The following is a 15,359-nucleotide window of genomic DNA, read 5'->3' on the forward strand; positions in this document are numbered from 1 at the left end:
CTACTTCAAAAAACCATTGACCCCTGAATCTCTAAAGTTAACCATTCCTGTGTTTCTCTTACACATTGTAAATCTGTATCTACCGAGGGAAGTTATGCACATTTTTTTTTTAATCTTTTTCTTGTCTCTTAATGAAACATACTACAGACTACCTGAGAGGAAATCTTAGCTTGGCTCTGAGCCTTCTCTCACTCTGTACTGTTACACTGTTAACTTCTTTTCCTGGTATAGTAATGCAATAAATCAGGCCAAAGTCCCCGTAAAATGTGGGCAAGGGGACTCCTCCTCCATCTATCTTTGTGCAACTGATCTGCCTTTGTAGTAAGCTGAAAATTAACCACCTGGATTTTCATTTCTGTTCACCAAAGTGAAACTTCACTCAGACCTTATCAAATAAAAGTCTCATTTCTTTCAAGTCAGGCAATAACTCCTGCTCTGCTGTTCTCAGTATGTCCAACTTTGCACTATTTTTCCTTTCAAAGAACAGTGAGTCTCCAGGAATCCAAACAGTCCTGAGGTCAAATTCTGATTCTGCCATTCAATCTCTCAAAGCCTGGTTTTCCTCTCTGGAAAAATCAGGATAATATATCTACCTCATAGAGATGTTATGAGGTCCTCTTCAGGAGGAAATACATTCAAAGCACTTGGCATGCTATCTGACATAATAAAAACTCAATAAATTGTAGTAGTTTTATTATTATTACTATTGTTTTTAAATCAAGGATGCCTTGGCAATGTAGGAAATATTCATATCTGAAGGGCTTATAGATTTTGCACACAGATGGGTTCCATAAAATATATCTGGATGGATACTTCTAAATGCAAAAGAGAGAAAAAAGTACAAAACAGTTCTGGGAAGCAGTTGGCATTTCTTGAGGACATAATAGTACGGTAATGCCTACCACATGCATACACGGCCACTCGCAGGTTGGACGTAGTTCTGGCAACTTATTTGTGTCAGGACTGTGAAGGTTGATTAAGTTATGCAGTATTTTCAAATTATGATTTGTGACACTTCAAGAATGGACCATGTTCTCACGTTGACTTACTGCATTAATGCAACCTGCCCCTGAGTCTTAATAGTAATTTCCTAGGTATATTCTCCCACTCATGGGCATCCTCATTCATTCACTTATCCATGTGACAGATAATTTTTGAGCACTTTCAGTGTTCACAGAGCCTTTCTTCCCCTTTGCCTTCCAAGAGTCAGTGTCCAGTAAGTAATGAAATCAGAGCACCCAGGGTCAGTTTCCTGGGTATGCTACCTGTGCAGCCAAGCTTGGCCCCATGCCTAGAATGGTCTTCTGTAGCTATCTTAAAATTCTTAATAATTTTTTGATTAGGACCTCCACATTTTCATTTTGCAGTAGCCCCTGAAAATCACATGGCCCATCCCAATGGCTTCTTTTCACCAGTGACGTTTGTTTTGTATCGATCTAAGTAGACAGTCATGAATTGTAAATAATCCAGACTCTGGGTCTGAGTTCCCACTGCATTGTATACTCAGACAAGCCACCTAATTTCCCTGGGCACTGGTTCTCTCAGTTGTAAACTACGGCAAAATAGACATAGATGTGGCCTCCAGGGTCACTGCCGGCAATCCTCACACTTCAGTAGACCAAGATACTAGTATAAAATTATGTCAGGCCTGCATTTGGATTATACCTGTGATGATCACACTCTTAAAACTTGGTATTAAGACATGGGGATTAAGGGGTCAAAAGAAAAAAAGAAGAAGAAGAAGAAAGATGAAATCAGGGCTCTTGTTAAAACCTTTGACCTCTAGACGAGGCCTAAATGCTGTTTGATAGTTTTACAACAAAAAATCAAATTCATTGAGCATTGGCATTATTCTGCTCATTTCATTTGGATCTGTCCGTTCCTCTCTATCCAATTTTAGGCTAATATCCCAGAGGAGACTTAACTCACTCCAGTACTTCTACCACATTTAAAAAGAAATCCATATCTAAGAACTTAAAATTCTGATATACAAATATTGCATCTTTGAGAATTTTCTAATTTACAATCCACAAAGTTTGGTTTATTGCAAGGTGATAATCAAAATATTTAGCCAGCCCTTTGGCATGGGCACTGACCAATTAAAACAGACTCCACGATGGGACACCAAGTGAATGCCAGCTCAAGGTATATTCCATGTCATCTTACATTCAGTATTAACTTTTAGAAGGGTGGCCCGGATAGCTACAGAGACCCAGTGTCTCCAAAGTATAAGAAATAAGACACCATCATTGAATCTGCATTTACTCAGTGTGAGAACAAAGATCTTTTCTGGTTCAGTCATTCTGACACCTCTGAGAGGTACAAATTCTGTATTAAAACGTACATCTATTTCACGGCAAGCACGGATTTCAGACACTCATGTTTTCTTATCAAGTCGAGGTCACTGGTAAATTGCATTGAATACAGACATTTCAAAGAAAAAAATCCTCTAAATTAACTGAGATTCAGCAGCCGTCATTTTTAGATACACTGTGAGTTCTGCCTGAAACCACCTTCTACTTTAGCAAATTTTAGATCACAAGAAAATTCGATGCTGAGAGTGTCTCTAATCACCCCCTGAACATTTGCATCATCAAGTGGGCCTCTCCTACTTCATAGGCACGCTGTTGGCCTGTTAGAGCAAAGAAATGGGGAGGCTGTCTGTAGTGTTAAAAGCCCACAAACAACTTTGGTGTAAGTCACAGTAGCAGGAGCCAATTAAGATCAAAGCCTTGATGCTTAGTGCTGTGGATTTCATCACTTAAATATTAAGCCATTTTTACTTTGACCCTGATCAAGAAGTGTTAATGTAGATTCTTTTAAACAACTCAAATAGTTTAGGGTGTTTGTGTGTGTGAGAGAGAGAAAGAAAGAGAGAGTGGTAATTTTTCGGCTTTCAAGAGCTATCCTGTTCTTTGGGCCTCCCAAAACTTATCCAGTTTAAGGGTCTGTTTATATTTACTTGTTTTAATTTAATTTGACCTTATTTAACTTTATTTTCTGCTGATGGAGAACATCTTGACTCCTGCCTGTTTTACTGTGGCAATAGGATGCTTAGCCTAGAAGCCTTAGAACCAAATGGGAGTTCACATATTAGCTCCCAAGATATTCCTTTGGCCCCAACTGTTGGTAGAATGATCTGTTTACATTTGCATTAGTACTGAGTGGGCTGATTTGTAAAGGGCTACAGAGAGAGCTGAAGTCTGACTTCGTGTTGCTCTAACAACCAGTGGCAGAAGTACGGAATTATCCTTATCTGCTATGGTATTTATTTTATGACTAAGAAAAATGGCTCAATGTGACCAAATTCTGAAATAGATTCAGCGTTCCAGCAACCATTTATCTCTACGGTAAAATATGAAAAGTTCCGCTTGGAAATTAGTTTTTAAAGACATGTACTAATGTTTTGCTATACATTCAAATAAAAGTTAATCTGACACTTAGATGGTCACTTATTTGGATCTTGCTAAAGGAGGGGGATGACTACAGCAGTGAGCAAGAAAGCTGGCAGAGGAAATGTCCTTGCTTCCTGTCCCTCCACTTGCAGGGCTGTAAGTGGAAATTTGGGATCTGAATAGGCCAGGTCTTCCTTCTCCACTTTCCTGTGCATATTTTTAGAGTCGAGAAAGGAGACCTTGACGCCAGTATTTGAGGCATTGGGGTAAAAATGGTGTTGGCTTTAAATATCCAAGAACACAGTTACGATCAGTTTTCCATTTGCTTTTACTAGTGTACATTGGACCGCTAAGAAATCTAAGCCAAGTTTTCTTTCTCTTATGTGAATGTAATTCTTAAATTTTAATGCAAAAGACAGTCAGTGTATTACTAGCACCAAGAGAAGAGCAGTGATTTTGAATTGGCATGGGTCTTGGTAAAAATTGGATTAAAGTTCACTCTTAAAATAGAAACTGTTGTTGCTGGTTTTATTTTAGTATAATATTATTATACTAAATACTAAACATAAATAATATTCTTCATATTCTGGAAGTCTAGGAAGGGAAAAGTAGAAGGTTGGGAGAGGTGAGGAACAAAGCCAGAGATATAATATGCTCATTTAACTGCAATTACTGAATTACCTCCATTTTCCCTTACTGAACACCCAGAGGATAAATATACAAAGTGATAGAGATACTTACTGTCTAGGAAGTTACCATCTAAAATAAGTTATTTTCCATGGGATCCAAGTATTAGTTGTTGGTTTTATTTGACAGAAAGGCAATAACAACCATCTTGACCAAGAAAATGCTCTGCTTAATTGAGTTGAAGGGTAATTTTAATTTTTTTAATGGATTACTCTCCATCCCACCTTCTTTGAACATTAAAAAAATACAAAGTTTTCTTTCAAAGGGGAAAAAAACTAATATAAATTATTATATAAAATAACTTATTTTTTATCTTTTCCATTTTAATATGCATTTATATGTACCTCTTTATTTATAAACTTGTACTCAGTATATATACAGTTTTATATTCTGATTTTTTTCATATTTAGTATTGCATCATAAGCTGAGGATGTCTGGTCCTTCTTTTTATCATCTTAATGGTTGCATAATAGTCCACAAAGCTGATGTAATATACTTTTGTTTTAATTTCTTCTCCAAGTTTAGAAATTTAGCCTGCTTCCAATTTTTTCACCATGATAAATAAGGCTACAATGGGCATCCTCCTCTAATGAGGTTCCTTTTTTCTTCTTACTTTAGATTATTTGCTTAGGATAAATCATTAGAGGTAAAATTACTGAGCCAAAGATTAGTTTGACTAATGTACATGGATGGTGTGTGTGTTTAGTGCACGTTGTCAAATTGTTTTCTAAATGGTTGTCCTAAGTTACCCTGCCATGCGCAGTATATTGACCTCATCCCAAGTTCACCAGCATTAAATAGTATCCTTTAAAAAAAAAAAAAGCTAATTTGAGATTGATATAATTTGTTTTTCTATGATTAATAATAAGAAGGGGCACCTGAGTGGCTTAGTTGGTAAAACCTTCCACTCTTGATTTCGGCTCAGGTCATGATCTCAGGGTCATGAGATCAAGCCCTGTGTCAGGCTCTACACTCAGCACAGAGTCTGCTTGATTCTTTCCCCCTGCCCCTCCCACTGCTCGAGTGTTCTCTTGCTCTCTCACTCAACTCTTCAAACAAACAAATAAATAAATAAATAATTGCTCCCTCTTCAAATAAATAAATAAATAAATAAAATCTTATAAAAAATAACAAGAAGACAGTATCTTAAGAGACTGGAACAAAACATCTTAGGGACAAGTTCTGTACTCTTTGACGCACAGACAAACAATCTGAAAACACTGTCTTTTGAAATATATCTCACAGCTGATTTCAGTCTTTTGCTGGTTTGAAAGGAAAAAGCAAAGAAAGCAATATTTCAAGATAGAATACCTAGAAAAGGTCCGGAGAAGGGTTCTCCACTAAACATAGAATATATAAGTCACCTAACTGCATTAGAAACTATGCCAAAACCAGATGTTTAAAACAGAAACAATCAGGGGTGCAGGGTAGCAGGGTGGCTGGGTCAGTTGGTGGACCTCTTGACCTTGGGGTCATGAGTTCCAACCCCACACTGGACACAGCATTTACTAAAAAAAAAAAAATAAATAATAATAATAAAAATTATTGATTTGACTCATGAATCTACATTTTGGCAGATACTATGTTGCTCTACGTAGTATCATCTGGGGTGGCTCAGCCTGGGGCTGTGGGATCCAATTCTGAGACGGCCCACTCTCATGGGGGTCAGGGTTGCTCCTCAGAAGAGAGTTCAGCTAGGACTGGCCTGAGTCCCTCTCCACAGGGGCCTCTTCACAAAGCCTTTTCCATGAGCAGCTTGAGCTTCCTCATACAATGGTGGCTGGGTCAACATCAAGTTCCTGAAGAAATAGGAAGTGGAAGTTGTAAGTTCTGGGCTGGGAAACTGATATATCACTTCCACCATATTCCATTATTCAAGTAGCCACATCCTAGATTCAAGGGGAGGATATATACATCCACTTCTAAATGCGAACGGTCTAAAAATATTTGGGTGCCATGTTTTAAATCGCCGTACAGAGTTGCTAGCCCTTTGAGAGTCTGAACGTCAAGATACTTGGAACATCATGGACTGGGATGTACTGTAGCACTAACCTCCACCCCTGCTTTCCAGAAGGCATCAGGACCGAGTTCTCCATTCACCCCATTTACCTTTCCCATAAAGAATTCAGTCCAGGATCTCTTGAACAGACTTTCCTGCTACTGGGAAGGTAGCGGTATTCTGTCCATTATCCAACCTTCTTCAGGAAGCCAGGTCTCAGTGCTATTAATCATCTGTTGTCATGGCTCTTTTCTGTTAAGATAGATATTAAAGATGAACTTGAGTCTGTGATGAACCTCAAGAATAATGACATTAGGTATATTTGGTGCATTTATATTGGCAGAATGCTTAACTTCTAATGTGCCAACAGCCATCTTTATGAGAATCTTGCCTGAATGCTGAGTGGTTGACTTAGGGGTTTCTATTACTAGTGTCACGAAAAGGGAAATTATTTGAAGTTAGTTTCTTCGTCCAATATTCCAAAGAATATTACAAGAGAGAATGTGGAACATAATCTCTAGAGTTTATCGTCAGAGTAGGTAAGATTATCCCAGGTCATGGGACAGAGCAGAGAGAAAGCAGAGTGATGCTAATAATAATACTAACAGCAGTAACCATACCAACGGCTAATACTTACTGCTCTTATTCACCAGGCACAGTTTTAAAGGTTTACTGTATATTGAGCCTGTAAGCCTCAGAACAATCCTTTAAGACAAGTGGAATCATCTTCTATTTTTTACAGATACAAGGTGAAGTCGTTTTTTCCAAGGTCACACAGCTAGTGGGTGTCAGAGCCAGAGTATTCTGAAAGCTTGTTTTCTCACTGAATTGTGTGAGGGTGTTTAATTCCCAGGAATGGTATGAAAATGAACCATCATCCCATTGTTCTTCCCTTGGGTTCCACACAATGACAGTCCTTTTCCAGTCGTTTTGTGGGGTTGAGATGGGGTGTAGGTGAGAACTTCACCTTTGCTCTTATAAGTCCTTAAAGATAGAAAGCAAAAAAAAAAAAAAAAAAAAAAAAGTAGAGAAGCTCTCTAGAGGTGGAGACTTACCTTGTAACGTGCTTCCCTCTCATATCTACTCTGCCTGGCCCACCAGGTATTTAATGGAAGGGGGTCCCAAGCTAGGCTTTCTTTAGTTTTGAAGGACTTGGGAGCAAAGAGGCCTGTCAGGCCTTCCACCCCAATTTGTGTCCACAGAGAAGCATCAGAACAAGGAGATTCCCTGGCCCTGGGGGCAGGTCCCTGATGCACCTCTGCCCTGTCATCCCTGGAAACAGTTTAAAGCCTATGCTGCTGAGTCAAGGATGGGAGGGAAGAGGTCTCTGACCACTTTCAAGGTGCAGATGGGCGGAAGAGATGGATGCCAACTCCTGACACTTAGGGAGACAGGATCTTGGCTCTCTTCTGCGTGAAACTCCTCTGTTAGTATTTTACTGTGTCATAGAAACTTTATTTGTTTGCTGCCATTACCTGCTAGGTCATTAGACTAGAAGAAGGGATGTAGGGAAAATAGTGCTGTTTACATCTTAAAACAATAATGAAGTCAAGCTAAAAATAGGATATTCTTTTCTTAGTAAATGACAAATGCCTCTCTTCCCCTCTCTTTTCCATTTCTTTGGCATTATCTTTTCCTGGTGTAGTGATTATGACCATAGATATTGGAGTCCAGCTGACTTAAGCCCCACTGTTCAGTCTGGGGACCAGAGACAGATTGCCTCTTTGATTTGCTCACCTGCAAATTCGGGAAAATAGCACCACCAGCCTGAGGGGGTTGCTTAGCACCATGCCTCATGTCGCCTTAGCAATCATCCATGGCCTGTCGTGATCACTATCACCTACCTCTACTTCTCTAGCCTCCAGCGTCCATCTGCAGATTACACACAGCACCGGGGGTGGGGCACGTAAACCAAATTTGTATGTTACTGACGGCAAACTTCGCTGTCTTAGAGGAGCGGGCACCGGAAACATCTCACATACTGGCCTGTGAGTAGATTTCCATTAACAAGTCATAGATTCTCCCTTCCAGGAACTCACAGTCTAATCAGAAAGATGAGTAAGTGGATGGCCAGTGCTCCCCACCGTGGCAAATCCCTGGCTGAGATCCGGAAAGGAGACAGAGGAAGATGGAAAAGGGCAATGGCCCTCAGACACAATTAGGAACTTGCCAGTCAGCGCAGCCCCACTCAAGAAAGCCTTCCAGAGCCAGAGAACAGGAGTAAAGGGAAGGGGGGCCCAGGGGGGAGGGCATCTCGGGGAGCGGCTGCGTCTGTGGAATGAGGAAGGTTCACGCGTGTTGGAGCCAAAGTGTCAGCGACGTCAGGGTACGGTGCTGATGCGAACTGCCATTAAATAAAGCTCTGATAATAATACTCCTTCTTCACGCTTGTATAGCACCTCGACAATTGACAGAGTATTTTTACTTCGTTTCCTCACTCATCCCTTTAAAAAACCCTGGCGAAGCAGTCAGCAGCCGTGCTCCCGGACCTCACCTCCGAGGGGCTGGCCTGAGAGCCTGGGAGGCCAGGGTAGTGCACACCTGCCCGCAGGGCCCTGGCCGCCCAGACCACAGCTACCCCACAACGCCCTCTCTTTCCCCCTCTGCCCCGGAAGGGTGGGTGCCGCAGGGAGACCAAGGGAGCACAGAGGTGTTAGGGACTCACTTCAGCTAGAGTTCAGGGCATGACAACTTTTGATTAGAGGGCCTCTGAAAACAGCGCCCCCACCCCGACTCGGGGGAGCACTGTGCCGGTGTTAATGGTTGCCTCTGCTTGAGTTCCCACCACCCTGAAAATTCTCTGGAACCTTCGGTATGTGCAGCACGAAAGAGTCAGCTTTCCCTCCTGCTCCAGCTTGGAATAGACACAACTTGAGAAGAATCCCAGGGTCCCTCCTGTTTTCTTTCCCCAAGTCCTGCTAGAGCTCTTTACTTAGTCTTGTTATAATCCCACTTCGTCCCTGTGTCCTTTATACAAAAGACCCCCAACCCTCCACCTTCCCTAGTTTTATAAAGCTTTTTACCCAGGAGCTGCAAGTCTGTAGTAAGGGTAGATGGTGAAAAAGGAAAGCCAGCCACACTTTTCCCTCCAGGGGTAATTAGGCTAATTCCCCTCAACCGTTTTTCCACAATATTCAGCCTGTCTCTGTGTGTAAAGCAACACCCTTTTCTCAGTAGCTTCCCAGGATCCTTCCACTTCCTGTGGCTGGGATGGAATCTGGGGCCTCAGGCCCAAGGCTCTGGTCATTGTAGGAAATGGAGCAGATAGTATCACTGGAGCACCATGACTCGGTGTACCCATCCCTCCAACTGCAACATCAACGGCAGCCCGTGTCTTCTTGTGGTCACACCAGCAGCCACAAGAGAGAACGCCTTTCACGCATTATGCAGCATAATTTTGTTTTGGCCTGGATTCATTTCTGGTGCACATGGCTGACCTATTGCTACCTGTTCATTCTCTGTGCAAAAAGTGCTCTGAGGAGATTCTTCAACTTTTTTCTTTCTCTTGATAAGATACAGGGTTGCACACAATGATTCATTCAACCAACAGCTATTAAACCCCTGTGTACTGACAATGTTTTAGAAATTTCTTTATGGTCGTAAAGGACACACAGTCCCTGTTCTCAGGAACCTATAGTGTGGGGCTGGGGAAGAGAAAGGAAGTTGAGAAAAGGAGGAACTAGAGCGTCGTGTATTGTGTCCTGTAACAAAGGGGAGCTCAGATTTCGGTGGCAGAAGATCTTGGTGGAACATGATTTCTGATTAGGAGTTGGCCATAACAAGGAAGAGGAAAGGACGAGAACATCCCAGAAGGTAGATGCACCATACACAAAGGCAGAGAGGTAGGAGAAGGAGGTTTGTTTTGGGAATTAGGGGAATCCATACACTCAGAATGTGGGGTGCTAAGAGAAGCATTATCCAAATGCTGGCCCCTGCTTCCCCAACGGCCTTATATTTGTAAGGTCGCTGCTGAGTGTTGCTGTGGAGCATAGATTTTATTTTTGTCTATGCAAATCCATTTTGAGCCTCTCTGAGATTAGTCATTGAGGTGATAGAAAGAGCAACAGACCTGGAGACAGATGATCCAGAAGCGTTTTTTCAACAGCCTCTCCTCAAGCAGTTCTTTAACTTCTCGTCTGTATAGTGAAGGTCCATTCACTAACTCGGCAAATATTCTCTAAGTGGGTATCTGGTACCAGATAGAACCAAAAGAGGCCTGGATGGCTCAGTTGGTTAAGTGTCTGACTCTTGGTTTTGGCTTAGGTCTTGATCTCAGGGTCCTGATATCGAGCCCCACCGTGGGTTCTGTGCTCAGAAGGGAGGGAGCCTGCTTGAAATTCTCTCTCTCCCTCTGCCCCTTCTCACCTTTCTCTTGCTAAAAAAAAAAAAAAGAGAGAGAGAGAGAGGACAGAAGTAACTCCTGTCTTCATGAAGCTGACGTGAAATTCAGTAGAGATAATAATTTCTGTCCTAGGGGCACCTGGGTGGCTCAGTGGGTTAAGCCTCTGCCTTCGGCTCAGGTCATGATCTCAGGGTCCTGGGATTGAGCCCCACATTGGGCTCTGTCCACTTGTGATCTCTCTCTCTCTCTGTCAAATAAATAAATAAAATCTTAAATAATAATAATAATTTCTGTCCTAAGCATTTAAGGACCAAAATAGATAAGGCATATTTTGTTTTAAAAGCATAAAACACTATAATAATGAAAATATCATTGCCCAGCCCCTGGTGTAGGAAGAATACACCTGAGACTAGCATCACTGTCACACACAGATGTGCTTAAAATGCCTGTCAGCTATGAAGTACTTGTGGGGACAGAGTGAGAGGGGAAGGAACATAGACGTCCCGGGGGTATGTGAGCTGAGCTTCCCATAATCACATCACAAAATGTAAAGAAGAAGTGGGAAGGGTCTTCTTCCCAAGGGTGGGCTTGCCCCTCCTGATCCCCAGACCCAGTGAAGCTCGAGGCAGCAACTTAAAGCTAGTGTGTCCCAAAGCCACATGATTGGGAGGGAAAAAATGAACCCTGTGCCATTTTATCTGGGAGACCATCACAATGCCAGGTTCAGATTCGTAAGAGCCAGTGGAGACTCATTCCGTGTTCAGCACATCAGTTTGTACTGGGAACCCTGTTTGTGGTTTGGCATACAATCCCGGATCAGAGGCAGGGATCACCACACTCCCAGGTCTCAGGGATCAGAGGGAGTACTTGCACTTTGTATCCTGGGCAACATCAATGCTATAGGAAAAATTTAGAAGTGTGAATTGAGAGTCATTTTGCTTTTGGTAAAGAGCCCTTCTTAAACCAGGCACTAAATTCAAAATCATAAAATCTAATGACTTGGAGGTAGGCCTTTGAGACCGAGGACATTGTAGCCCAACCCTCTCATTATACAGAGGAGGAAACCGAAGCCAGGGCAGGTGCATCAACTTTCACGTGGCCTCTCTGTGAGCTAAAGCTGAATCGAAGGTAGAATCCAGATTTCTTAACTTTCTATTTTTTTAAATAATTTTTTTAAAGATTTTATTTGAGATAGAACAAGAGAGAGAGAGAGAGAGAGCACAAGCAGGGCAGAGGGGCAGAGGGAGAGGGAGAAGCAGGGAGCCTGATGCAGGACTCAATCCCAGGACCCTGGAATCGTGACCTGGGCTGAAGACAGGCTCTTAACAACTGAGCCACCCAGGCGCCCTCTTAACTCCATATTACCTCCAGGTGTATTTGCTGTCAGGGGTGAGATTAGTACTCTGCCCCTCCTCCACCAAGGTGATTCATAAGGTGGGCAGTAGTAAATGTAGATAAGGGTGATACAACCGGTGAAGCATAATTATCTCCAGACCTAGCACTAGAAGCACATGACCCTTCCTCAAGGTTGTGCCTTTAGCTTGCACAGTCTTCTTGCCACTCACCCGATCGCTAACATGTGCTGGGAATTCTATACGCTCTCTTAATAACTCTTTCAATCCTCCAAGCGACTCTGTGAGAAAGCAGCCGGCCTTATTCCCGGTTTACAGAGAAGCTGAGGTACAGAGAGTAGTTAATCCTGTGGCTCAAGGGCAAATGGCTCCTTAAATGGCAAAGTGGGGCCTCCTACCTGGACATTCTGGCTCCAGAGTCTATGTTCCCCCACCCCAGTGTGGCTTCCCTCCCCTGCCCTCCTGCATTTCGGGCAGGCCCCACCCTTCAGAGAAGGAAGGGCCCCACTTTCCTCATACCCTTTGGGTGTTGAGTTGATTTAGTAAAAATCAGGAATTGACACGTGTGTCCACTGTGTGCCTCTGTGGACCCAGATGTTTAAAAAACTCATAGGTCTCGCAGAGGGAGGTCTATAGGTGAGTCCCAGGTGAAGAATTCAGACCCAGGCTGGGCCTTCCAGAGCTTTTGAAGGCCATGAAATTCCCTCTGGCCATTTCTTCTCATTCTTGAGAACGCCTTCTTTTTAATCCAGGACTGTTGGGCTAAGGTAACTCACCAGGGCTCTCATTTTCTATTAATAGGACAAAACACTTTTTTTTTAAAAAAAGTATTTTGAAGTCATTATAACCTCACAGGAAGTTGCAACAACAGTAAAAAGGCCGTGCACTCTTCACCGGGGAAAGGCATTCTTCGAAACAAGTGGAACTGAGTTTCCTAATGGAATGAGGATAATGGTGACGCTTTAGGTCCTTCTGAACCATTAGTGATCATTCCCCACATCTGCCACAGACAAGCAATGATTACTGTTTTCAAATACAGAAGGCAAATTCAAAGGCCATGTTTTTGGCAACTGAAAATCATAGGACTTGAACCAGGAATTTTTGGCTTTTTAAAAATGTGACAAAAAGACTACTTCTCTTTCTTTGTCTGGGTTGTTAGAGTTTAACTCTTCCATAAACCCTCGGACACGACATCGCCTGGAGGTGTCCGGTGAGGCGGTTTGCTGGATATAAAACAGGGAGACGTGAGCTCCTTCACGCTGAGCAGCTGCTGTGGTTGTTGGCAGTGCTGGTCACCTGAACTCTGGGGACTTCTAGATTCTGCACCGTCTTCACCACTCTTAGATCCCACGTCCCTTCATTTATCTGCTTCTTCTCTTCCAGGAATAGTAACAGTAGCTCCTCCTTAGTCTTTCCTTTTCTGGGTATTGTTCATGTTCTTTGAAAACCTGAGAAAGGTGCCACAGAGGTTGTCGAAAGCTGAGACTCCGTAGTGGCGGGATCAGACAAGTCAGTGGAATCCGGACAAACATGCTCCACTTCTGTTAGCCCAGCCCAGAGGGCAGAACCAGGCATGGACCCAGGCCCTATTATCCTGAACAGAATGTCAGGCACAGACCATATGGCAGCCCCAGCAGGTCATCTGGTAGAATAAGCCAGTGTTCCAAAGGCAGGCTGAGTCCTTTGGCATCTCAGTCACGCCTTGGAACCCTGAGCTCTTCCTTTGTCTAGAATGGTTCCTTTCCTGGAGGCCCGCGGGGAGCAGCCGGGCCTGGCTGGGGCTCCGGGTACGCAAGCTAACAAAAGAAGAGGCTTTTAATTTCTCTTGTCACCAAGTTACCCTGGGAAGCCCTGCAGTCCTCCCTGAAAAAAAGACACGATCTGTGTTCGTATCTGCCACGATAATCTTCTGCTATCTAATTTTCTTTTTTCTTTTTCAACTGTAGAAGGTCCCTATATTTTGTGTTTTCGCAAAGCTAGTCCTCCTCTTGATCTCTTAAGAAGTTGATGTGTTTGTCATCTGCGTGGATCCTCTTGGCTTAGGTACGGGGCTCATCTTCCCACTCTTCTCTTGTGTTATTTTCACATTAAATGAAGATTGTTCCTAGGACAATTTACCTTTAACATGTTACCCAGTTTGAGTCCGGATGGACCAGCAAAACTTGTAGACAAGTTGTCACTAGAATTCGGCTCCCTGGAGCCGTGGTTCTTCTCAGAGGTCAAATTCTGAGATCCCTGTTTCTGATTTGCTTAAGATTTGGCAAAGACAGGTTAGATCCTGTTTTATGTCCCTTCCTGCTCAGTTCCTTTTAAGTTCAGTTCCCTTTTGAATTATTAATATTTGACCAGAAGCATTACTGATGTTGATATCGGTGTGCTTTGCTTTAAAAAAAAATTTGACTTAAACTGAAAACCTTACATAAGAGCTGCTTTAATTTTCAGAAAACTTTCAAAAGAGCCAGCTTTCCTCATGCATGTAAAATGAAATGAAAATAAACAAAATCGACCCAACTTTGGGGAAGACCTTGATTATAAAGGCAAAGCATTAATAAAGAACACAACAGGCTTCCATACCCTACGGCGTGCCTGCGTCTCCCTTCTGGGGCATCTACTGCCACCTTCCTTTTTTCTTCTATCAGAATCTAGCCCAAAAGAAAGATCTTATAAAGCGATTCATACTGATTTCTGGCTTGATTATGCTTTAGCACTACTTAACTTTTTAACTGGAAAAAAGGCTATCGGCCAAAATAAAGAATTCCCTGTTGCAGGATCTCTGCCTAATGACTGGCTGATTTTTATTTTATTTTTGTTTGTTAGGTAGTGGGGAGTCAAGTAGGCTTCTTGCCAGTCCCATAGACCCTGTTCTTTAATCTCAGGAAGAGTTCTGCTTTCCTCTCCTTTGTTCTGGGAAAGCTGCAAAATGAACAGGAATTCCAGGAGGTTGTGACAGAAATCACTTACTCCTTTGGCCCGTGTTACCCATCACTCCTGGATGAAAGAGCAATTTGTTAATGATGGGTAAGTGTGGAAAGAGGCATCTGTTGCCATTTGTAAAGAACCTCTTGGTTTTGCAGCACCCGGAAACTTACGAACTGGGGGCTAATGAGGATTGTGTGCCAACGTCATAGGAAAACAATTGTAGTCTCAAGACTGTAGGTGTTTGGGGGAAATGGTAGCAACAGGTTCATGTGGCACCTGTGCCATAGCCAAGTCCCAACATGTGTACAACCTCTTTCATATACCTACTTCTTCCTATATTCATTAAATACTGGCTGAAGATCTCCTGGTCCCAGTCCCCTGTGCCTGATGCTGGGATAGAGGATGACTAAGATCTACTCTTTCTTTCAAGCACCCCACTTTAATAGAGAAAATGTGAAAATAAGTAATTACTATGATATGATAAGTTCCGTAATAGAAGAATTTACATGGTAGTACAGTATGATTAGCCATCCTTAGGAGAGCAGTGTGGCCAGAAGAGAGGAATTTGGGGTTGAGGGGAGGAATAGAAAAGAGGCAAAGGCCAGGGACATTTTGAGTGAATAAATAGTTTCCAAGAAGGGTGTTTCAGAGAGAATAGCGTTTGC

The 15,359-nt window shown here is 42.6% G+C and overlaps 1 protein-coding gene across 15 annotated transcripts in view; it reads left to right on the forward strand.

Moving 5' to 3' along the window:
- Nucleotides 1-15,359, forward strand: part of LOC111159463 (semaphorin 6D) — a 598,866-nt gene that overhangs the window by 559,880 nt on the left and 23,627 nt on the right. The window lies entirely within an intron of this gene.

This window comes from Enhydra lutris, unplaced genomic scaffold (genome assembly GCF_002288905.1).
Source record: "Enhydra lutris kenyoni isolate GAN:26980312 unplaced genomic scaffold, ASM228890v2 scaffoldscaffold4, whole genome shotgun sequence".
In the NCBI taxonomy this organism is placed as follows: Eukaryota; Metazoa; Chordata; class Mammalia; order Carnivora; family Mustelidae; genus Enhydra; species Enhydra lutris.